The sequence below is a fragment of the Benincasa hispida genome, chromosome 1, assembly GCF_027475165.1.
Source record: "Benincasa hispida cultivar pf3 chromosome 1, pf3_genome.v1.1, whole genome shotgun sequence".
Classification (NCBI taxonomy): Eukaryota; Viridiplantae; Streptophyta; class Magnoliopsida; order Cucurbitales; family Cucurbitaceae; genus Benincasa; species Benincasa hispida.
In genome coordinates this window covers 22,102,130-22,113,385 of record NC_143478.1, presented here as the reverse complement: position 1 = coordinate 22,113,385, position 11,256 = coordinate 22,102,130, and the positions used below count along the sequence as shown (strand labels likewise).

General features: G+C 34.7%; 1 pseudogene; it reads right to left on the bottom strand.

The window, feature by feature from the left end:
- Positions 1-426: 426 nt before the first annotated feature.
- On the bottom strand, positions 427-6,024 carry LOC150038325 (uncharacterized; annotated as a pseudogene).
- Between the last annotated feature and the right edge of the window lie 5,232 nt (positions 6,025-11,256).

Below are 11,256 nucleotides of genomic sequence, written 5' to 3'. Positions count from 1 at the left end.
CAACACGTTCAAACTTCAATACAGGTAGTAATGAAACTCTACCCACTCCCCACGACAAATATGAAGTTCATAAACATTCATATCACAAATACATAAAAGAAATAAAATCAAAACAACATCTAGAATATGTCTCGAACACAACATCTTCAACAATTGTCCCAGCCCATCTCCGAACAACATTCTATAATAAAATAAAAACATTCAAATGTTATATCGATAAACATCCACAACACGTTCAAATTTCAATATGGGTGGTAATGAAACTCTATCCATCCCCCACAACAAACATGTAACCTCCCGAACATAAAAAACATAAAAAACAAGTAAACAATGACCAACACACATAAAACTCAAATTTGTCCCCAAAATGGTTTAACTCAATCTCAACGCACATTCCAACAACACATTAAACTTCATAAACATTCATTAATACACAAGAACTCCGAGTTCAATGACAAGATGGGTGTAATGAAACTCTACCCACCCTGCACGAAAAACATGGAACAACCTCCCGAACATCAAAAACACACAAAACGAGTAAACAATGACCAATATACATAAAACTCAAATTTGTCCCCAAAATGGTTTAACTCAATCTCAACTCCCTCCCCCCCACTACAATACATTAAACTTCGTAAACATTCATAAATACACAAGATAGCCAAGTTCAAGGACAAGATAGGTGTAATGAAACTCTACTCACCCCCCACGACAAACATGGAACCTCCCGAACATAAAAAATACACAAAACGAGTAAACAATGACCAACATACATAAAACTCAACTTTGTCCCCAAAATGGTTTAACTCAATCTCAACTCCCCTCCCCCACCACAACACATTAAACTTCGTAAACATTCATAAATATACAAGATAGCCAAGTTCAAGGACAAGAAGGGTGTAATGAAACTCTATCCACCCCCCATGAAAAACATGGAACCTCTCAAACATCAAAAACACACAAAATGAGTAAACAATGACCAACACACATAAAACTAAAATTTTTCTTCAAAATGGTTTAACTAAATCTCAACCCCCCCAAGAACACATTAAACTTCATTCATAAATATACAAGATAGCCAAGTTCAAGGACAAGACGGATGTAATGAAACTCTACTCACCCCCACGACAAACATGGAATCTCCCGAATATCAAAAACACATAAAACGAGTAAACAATGACCAACACACATAAAACTCAAATTTGTCCCCAACTTAGGCCTTTTGAATATCCGGGTCGTCTACCCAAAACTGTCTCACAAATTTCATCCTCTGTTAGTGGTTGAGAATCTTCTAGAGTGGGGCTGGATTGTAATTCCAACATTTGATACTGAACATATTAATTAAATGGGTAAGAATGAGTGACTAAAGTTAAAAGTAAAAAAAAAACACGATAGTAAAGCAAAAAATGTTACATGTGCATTTTCAGCTGCCTCGTTCACAAACTTGACACCGTTAGAGTGTGTTTCCTTGAATAGGTCAACACGTTCTATTTCTCGACCCTCCTTTGCCTGCAACTTTGCCTGAATTTGTAACAATGACTTCGATCTACCTACGTGGTCGAACAGTAATTTCTCTCTATTCTTCCTGTTCGTCACAGACATTTCCTACATTTGAAGAAAAAAATATTTCAATAGTGTGATGTATTAGTAAATGTAGCAAATGATACACGCCCTAAATATTCTACTTGAAACACTTCACTCTCGAAGCGGTCACACAAAAAGTACCAATCTTCTGGCCTATTTTTAAGCCAACTAGACAAATTGGCACGTGCTTGCTGAGGATCTCCATATTTTCTGTAATGTCTGTGCAAATCTGCTCTAAATTCTTTGAAAGAGTTTTTTATTTGATGTTCTATAAAATGGTTAAATCATTGACTGGACAGATCAAGTTCGAAATGAGGCTACAAAAGAGGGAGGGAAGAATTAACATAGATGATGTTCATGACTGTAAAAGAATAAACTTATAATTACTTACCAATAATTGACTCTTAGCCAATTCTATGAACTTGTTTGGAACCTTAGCAAAAGTACAACAACGTACTGGTAATGTAGATCTCACGGTGACGTCGATTGCATTACTAAATCGTACCGAATGTTTAGATATCGATTTTGTCTCCCCCTCATTTATCACGATTGTAATTCTGCCATGTTTTTTGACGTATTTTTCCAACTCGATATTCTACGAATGCTCTCGTTTCTTCCAATTGGATGCTGAGCTACTATCTGAAGAATAAAAAATTTAAAATAGTTTATGATGTATTTTAGTTAATAGAATATATTTGAAAATATACTAACCTAAAGTATCACCCACAGAAGATACCGTGTTACCTATATATATCTCCTGGAATTCTTCATCAGCCTCCTGTTGCCTATTAGAGGTTGACATCGTATCTAATACAGAAAAGAAAAAACAATATTAAATTAACAATAAATACGTGTAAGCTAGAGAAAAAGAGAATTGAGTAAATACATCATTACTCATCATCGTAATCTAATTCAAATTATTCATCAGCACTTGAACTGTTATTGGGAGATAATTGTTCTTCATCATCATCGTTTATGAAGTCATGATCGTCATGTACAATAATTGGTCTTTTCACAACCGTAGGATCAACGTCAACTCTACATAAAGTAACCTCCTCAATAGTTTCATCCACTCGTATGCCACCAACAATTTCTAATAAATCTAGTTGTGCGTTTTCAACGTCATCCACTTCTGGTACATCCTATATTCGTTTATTTTGAACTACTTGAACAACTTTCCAATTGCTACCATATTTGATGTCATCAATGTAAAAGACTTGTCGTGCTTGGATAGCAAATATGAAAGGCTCATCGACATACCAAAAGTGTGATGTATTGATCGATTTGTATCCTAAATACATATGTGTCTTATTACTTTTATTGTTATCTGTGTCAAACCATCTACACTTCAACAAGAAAACCGTCTTCTGTTCGCATATTGGAAATCTAATACTTCGTCTACAATACCGTAGAAATTGTTATCCACACTTGTGTTCTCACTGATCTCCACGACCACTAGGACTCCATTATTTTGTGTAGCTCGACGATTATCACGCTCTACAGTGTGAAACCGTACCCCATTAACAATGATCCATTGTGAGCTCAGACGAAGGTCCCATTGTAAGTGAAAAGAAATCATTAGAGATATCTTCTCTCTTATGCCATTGTAGAACCTAATAATTAATTATACATTAAAAATGACTACGAAAAATGAATCATCCCTCAACTGTTGCCTACAAAATGACTATGTATATCTGAGATTTGAACCAATCGGGAAATTTGCGTTGATGTTTTATATATAAGTCAGAGGCGCTTTGAGCTTCACGACGAAATAACCTCAAATGTTGCCTACAAAATTGATCATTTAAATGTTATATCAAAGGAGATACCCTAGAATTTAGAAAAGGAAAAAGTTTGAAACGTATTTGCGATAGTCTGTTATTTCTTTACAATTGTTGAGAATGTACCAATGTGCAATACGCTTTTCCTTCGTTGATAGTGTCCGTAAAGTTGACACCCCTAATTGTCGTACCCTCTGCCTAAATAATTCAAATTCACCAAATATCTTGTGATCGAGAATATTATCATCATTTCGTTCATCTTTATTGAATCTCGTTTCAATCCCACTTAGATATCACGAACAGAAGTTCCATGATTCATTCATTGCATATGCTTCTGCTATAGATCCCTCGGGACGTGTTTTGTTCCGTACAAATTGTTTTAATGTTCGTAAACTTCTTTCAATAGGATACATCCAAATGTAACTAACTGGACCCACCACTTTGGTTTCATATGGTAGATGAACTGCAAGGTATACCATTACATCGAAAAAGGCAGGTGGAAATATTCTCTTCAATTTACAAAGTATGATTATGATGTCTGCTTGTAGTCTGTTCAAATCACTTACACATATTGTCTTTGCACACAAGTCGCGAAAGAATGTACACAACTCAACAATAGCAGTGGATAAATTTTTCGATAGGTATGCTCGAATACCAATAGGGAGTAGTTTGTGAAGCAACACATGAAAGTTGTGTGTTTTCAGCCCTGATATTTTTCCATCTTTGTCATTCACACATCGTGATATATTATATACGAATCCATCAGGGAATTTCATTGATTTCAAATACTTACAAAACGAAATCCATTCACCATTTGTTAATGTGTATGCTGCGTGTGGTTTTACAAATCTATTATCGACCTGTATCAAGTGTAGATCCTTTCTTATCTTCAAATCTTGTAAGTCTAATTGAGCGTTCGTTGTATCCTTTATCTTTCCTTCAATATTTAACAATGTGCCTAACAAATTGTCACATATATTTTTTTCAATATGCATTACATCTAATTTATGTAATAACAATAGTCTAGACCAATATTGAAGTTGAAAAAAAAAATACTTTTTTTAGTCTAGTTTAGAATTCGCTTTCTTTTTTTATCTTTCTTCAATGGATGTATGCTAAGCACAAAAAAGTTTAGCGTATTTATTTGTTGTAATATCTCTTCTCCATTCATTACGATTGGTGGAGGTCTACATTCAACTTTTCCATCATGTTGTCTACTTCGACGCCAACTATGATTCTCTGGAAGATAATGTCGATGTCCCATAAATGATATTTTCCCTCTTATCCCAAAAGACGAGTTATCTTCTTTGCATATTGGACATGCTTGATAACCTTTTGTACTCCACCCAGATAAGTCACCGTACGCAGGGAAGTCATTAATCATCCATAATAAGGTAGCATATAGTTGAAAAAACTCACTAGTAACAGAATCATAAGTTTGCACATAAATTGTCCACAACTCTTTCAACTTTTCAATCAACGGTTGCAAGTAAACATCAATTTCTTTTCTAGGAGATTTTGGACTAGGTATGAGCAAAGACATGAAGAAGTTTGTTTCCTTCATGCATTTCCAATGGGGCAAATTATAAGGAATTATCACTACCGGCCACATACTATAAGAAGTGCTCATATTTCCAAACAGATTGAAGCCATCTAAAGCTAATCCTAAACAAACATTTCGAGGATCTAAAGCAAAATAAGGGAATTCACGATCAAAATTTTTCCACCCCTCTGCATCAGCTGGATGTTGCAATACATCCTTCGTTTCAACTTGCTTATCTTTATGCCATCTAATGTCAGAAGCGCCTTCTTTTGATGCAAACAATTGTTTTAATCTCGGTATCAATGGAAAATGACGCAATACCTTATGTGGTATTTTTTTACCCTTACCATCATTAACTTTGTACCGAAACTCATCACAAACAGGGCATTGTTGCAAATCTACAAAATATTTCCAATACAATACACAATCATATTTGCACGCATGAATAGACTCATAACCTAGGCCTAAATCACGCAAATTTCGTTTGGCTTCATAAAAGGAAGTAGGTATAGAGGTGCCAGCTGGAAACACTGTTTTTAACAATTCCAGCAACATGTTAAACGATTTGTTACTCTGGCCATTGAGAACTTTGATATGCATCAATTTCACTAAAAAGTTCAAGGACGAAAATTGCGAACAACCAGAGCATAATTCATTATGTGCTTCGGTCATTAAATCCTCAAATAAGTTCGTGGTATCTCTTTCTTGACCATTAAAGGATATTTCATTCTCAATCCTTCCTTCATTTGCATTTTCGTTTTCAATTGGAACTTGTAAATCGTTTATAAGATTCAACATCTCATTTTCTTCGACAACATTACTCTCTATACTATCTACTTCAACATCCTGTATTGAATGACTTGTATGACTTCTAGATAAGTTTACTGGCTCTCCATGATATACCCATTCACAATATGTGGGAGATATTCCATATGTTAATAGATGTCGTTCCACAATATCTATCTTTTCCCAAATTAAATTCATACAATTCTTGCATGGACATCTTATTCGTCCGGAATCATTAACATGAAACCTTGCCATATCTAAGAACTGTGATACTCTTTCTCTATACTCCACTGATAACTTATTTCTTAATTTAATCCATTCTTTATTCATCCTTAAAAACAAATATTTTCTGACCAACTTGTAATCCAAAACAATAATCTAGATTAGAGGACAAAGTACAAAGTATTATTAAACATTGAGTTCCATAATTTTCATTTTTTAAGGCAAAATAAACACCTAGGTTGCTAGACCATCTAAATTGTCTTAACAACTTTCAAATTTTTATTTAGTACGTCTCCAAGCTTTGAATTTTGTGTCTAATATAGGCCTTTCATCTATTCAACATCTTCTAAAATTTACAAGCCTATTGGACACAAAATTTAGTTTTATGTCTAGTAGATTCTTTAAACTTTTTTAAAATATTAAATGTGTAAGGGACCTATTAAGTACTAAATTCGAGGTTTAAAGATTTATTTTATATTTTTTAGATTTATAGATTTATTAGAAACAAATATATAAGCATAAAAAAGTTCATATACTAAAAATAGCACATAGCATCTATGTACTAATTTTATTTCTCCTTTCAAGGAAAGTTCGAAATGTTAAATCATGCATGCTTAGGCTCCAAATAACCAATATCACATCATTTTCTAGACATAAACATGGGGAAAGAGGGGAAAATCGGGAAAGGGAAGGAGAGGAGAGGAGGCGGCGGTAGAAGGATGGAAAAATGGGGAGAGAGAGGGAGAATAGTAGAGAAGAATGAGAAAAATGGGAGAAAGAGCGGCGGTGAGGGGAAAATTGGAGAGGGAGAGGCGGAAGAAAGGGGGAAGATGGAGAAGAACTAGGGGCGGGGCGGGGCCGGTAAGGGTTAGGGTTTTGGGAAAATTGGGAAAAAAATGGGGGAGATGGGGAAGAAGAACCAGACCTCTCTCCCGACGCTGCCCGATGGGCGTCGGGAGATCCGTCAGGAGTTCTCCAGGAATTACTGACGGTTAACAAATGGTGACTCTCGACGCCTACTTTTAATCGTCGGGAATTCCTTAAGAACTCCCAACGGGCCATTACATCGTCGGGAGAGACGGTCTCTCCCGACGACCTAACTCCTGACACTCTATTTAGGCGTTGGGAGAACTAATTTTTCTTGTAGTGTGGGGAATGAAATGGGGAGTAGGGACGGGGATGGGGAATGGCATCCCCGGCCTCGCCCCGCCCCGTGGACATCTCTAACTGTGTGTTAGATAACCTTAATTTCATCATCTAATAAATTGTCAAGTATTACATATTGGCACAATATTAAAATAGTTTTCTTATCTCTTTTTTCGTTGTCAACTTGTTAACCAATCAAAATTTATTTTAAAAGATAATCCACTTATAATTCATTTTTATTATTTATAATATTTTTTTATAAGAAACGGAGAGTTTTATTAAAAAAGAATAGAGGAGAATAATCGACCCCCCTCCCCCCTCCAAATGCGATAACAAATAAGAGTCTTTCAGTTTTTAAAAATCATCGAAAGGCTATAATTACAAAAGTGTTTTGTGTAATTAGTGCACCACCAATAAGCTATATGTTGAACAATAGTCCAAAAAGAATCAAAAGAATTAGACTTATCTTCAAAAGTTTTGCTATTCCTCTCATTCCATATGCACCATAAAAAGGACCAAGAAGCACAACTCCAAAGGATATTCCCTCTAGGGCCAAAAGCTTTACAATCAAGAGTGTTACGAAATCGACAATTAAAGAATACAGAAGAACGTAAAAAAATAGAGAAGATTGACACACTGATTTACGTGGTTCACTAACAATGTGTTAACTACGTCCACAGTGCAGAAGAAGAACAATATTATTAGAGAGAATGTTATAGAAAATACAAAATCTACCAAATAATGCCCGTAGGGTTAGAGAGTTTATATAGTGCACTTCTCTAAATCTTAAGTGGAGAAGGAAAAGATTTAAATAATCAAATATATCAAATACCAATTCTAATTAGGTGTGGGATTCAAGTCATTCCAATAAATCTCCATCTTGACTTGAAATCTCGTAAACCAATTCTGGTTAAGATTCAAGACATTCCAGCAAATCTCCTACTTGACTTGAAATCTCCTAAACCAATTCGGATTAGGATTCAAGGCATTCCAACAAATCTCTACCTTGACTTGAAATCTCCTATACCAATTCGGATTAGAATTCAAGGCATTCTAAAAAATCTCTACCTTGATTTGAAATCTCCTAAATCAATTCAGAATAGAATTCAAGACATTCCAAAAAAATTTCCACCTTGATTTGAATTCTCTCATAAATAACAGATGTACCAGATACAACATAAAACACATTGCCAAATTACTCAGACTTCTCTATTATGTCTCAAAGCAGCAGTTCTGGACCAAAAACAAAAAATCTACAGATGTACAAAATGTAACATAAATATATTGTCAAACGTACTTAGACTTCTCCCTCAAACTCAAAGTGGTAGACTGACGAATAACTTAAGTTTGCTAAGAAAAACTTTCGAATCAAATCAGTAAATCTAGACTGGAAATAGAAAATCATAGATGTACCAAATATAACATAAGTATGTTGCCAAACGTACTCAGACTTCTCCCTCAAACTCGAGATGGTAGAATGGTGAACAACTTGAGTTTGAGAAGAAAAAGCTTCCAAATCAAATCAGCAGATCTGGACTAAAAACAGAAAACCACAAATGTACCAAATGCAACATAAACATGTTGCTAAATATACTCAGGCTTCTCCCTCAAACTCAAGATGGTTAAATGAAGAACAACTTGATTTTGCGAAGAAAAAAATTTCGAATCAAATCAACAGATTTGGACTAGAAACAAAAAATCACAAACATACCAAATGCAACATAAATATGTTGCCCGATCTACTTAGACTTCTCCCCATGCCTCAAATAGAAAATCTTGACCGAAAACAAAAAATCCACATATGTACCAAATGCAACATAAATATATTACTAGACGTACTCAGAATTCTCCCTCAAACTCAAGGTGGTAGATTGATGAACAACTTGAGTTTGCAAAGAAAAAACTTTCAAATCAAATCAGCAGATTTGAACTGGACAAAGAAAACCCACAGATGTACCAAATGCAACGTAAATATACTGCCAAACGTATTGAAACTTCTCCTTCAAACTGAAGATGGTAGAATGACAAACAACTTGAGTTCGTGAAGGAAAAAACTTCCAAATCAAATCAACAGATCTGAACTGTAAACAAAAAACCACAAATGTACCAAATGCAACATAAATATGTTGCCAAACGTACTCAGATTTCTCCCTCAAACTCAAGGTGGTAGAATGACAAAAAACTTGAATTTGTGAAGAAAAAATTCCGAATCAAATCACTAGATTTAGATCGAAAACAGAATGGCCACAAATGTGCCAAGTGAAACATAAATATATTGCCAAAAGTACTCAGACTTCTCCCTCAAATTCAAGGTGGTAGAATGACGAACAACTTAAGTTTGCGAAAAGAAAATTCTGAATCAAACAACAGATTTGAACTGAAAATAGAAAACCCACAGATGTACTAGATGCAACATAAATACATTGCCAAATGTACTTAGACTTCTCCCTCAAACTCAAGGTAGTAGAATGATGAACAACTTGAGCTTACAAAGAAAAAAACTCCCGAATCAAATGAATAGATCTGAGCTTGAAGCAGAAATTCACAAAGGCAGATCAGGCTGAAACAAACCAAAATTTAGTACTATCCAATGGTTAAAATTCTGACAATCGACAACTTTGTGGAAGTTGTTCTTGAAAAATCAAACTATGCTGTAATTTTACAGATATTGTTCAGTAGCGACTGTAGATAAACCCAGAGCTCAAGACGATCCAACCGTTCAAAATGAGACATAATATATCTCAATAGGCATATTAAATTTCAGCATGATCCAATGGTTGAAACTCGAGCAATCGAAAACTTTGTGAAAGTTGTCTTTGAAAAAACTGAACTTCACTGCATGTTTACAGATTCTGTTCAACAGCGATAATGGAGAACACCAGAGCTCAAATCGACGATTCGACCGTTCACAATGAGACCCTAGATGTCCCAATAGGCTGACCAAACTTCAGCATGATCTAACCCTAGATGTCCCAATACACTGCAATTTTACAAATTTTGTTCAGTAGCGACTACGGACAAAGTCAGAGTTAAAAATGATGATCCAACTGTTCAAAACGAATCTCTATGTGTCCTCAATAGGCAACCAAATTTCAATATGATCCAATGATTGAAAATCTAAAAATTGACAACTTTGTGAAAGTTCTTGAAAAATTGAACTATACTGCAATTTTACAGATTATATTCAGTAGCGACTACGGACAAAGTCAGAGTTCAAAATGACGATCCAAACGTTAAAAATGAAGCGCAATGTGTCCTCAATAAGCTAACCAAATTTCGGTATGATCCAATATTGAAAATCTGAAAACTGACAACTTTGTGAAAGTGTTCTTGAAAAATTGAACTATAGTATAGTTTTACAGATTCTGTTCAGCAATGACTATGGACAAAGTCAAAGTTCAAAACAACAATCAAACCGTTCAAAACAAGATCCTAGGTGTCCCTAATAGGCTGACCAAAATTCAACACGATCCAACAGTGGAAGCTCAAGAAATCACAATTTTGTAGAAGGCGTTTTTGAAAAATCGAACTGCATTGCTCTTCCTGTGAATTTGTCATTTTTTACATTCACATCATATATCTTTAATTGGCGAAAAAATGCAAAATTTCAGAAAACCCTAACAAGTCTGTCTCTGATACTAGTTTGTTAAAAAATTGACAATTAAAGAATACAAAAGAACCTAAAAAGAAATAGAAAAGATCGACACACTGATTTATGTGGTTAACTAACAATGTGTTAGCAACATCCAATGGCAGAGAGAAAACAATATTATTAGAGAGAATATTATAAAAAATACAGAATTTGCCAAATAATACTTATAGGATTAGAGAGTTTATATAGTACAGTTCTCTAAACCCAAGTGGAGAAGAAAAAGATTTAAATAATTAAATATATAAAATACCAATTTTAATTAGGCGTAGGATTCAAAGGATTCCAACAAATCTCCATCTGGACTTGAAATCTTCTAAACCAATTTTGATTAGGATTCAAGACATTCAAACAAATCTCCACCTTGACTTGAAATCTCCTAAACTAATTCGGATTAGGGTTCAAGGCATTCCAACAAATCTCTACCTTGACTTGAAATCTCCTAAACCAATTCAGATTAGATTTCAACGTATTCTAATAAATCTCCACCTTGACTTGAAATCTCCTAAACCAATTCGGATTAGAATTCAAGGCATTCTAACAAA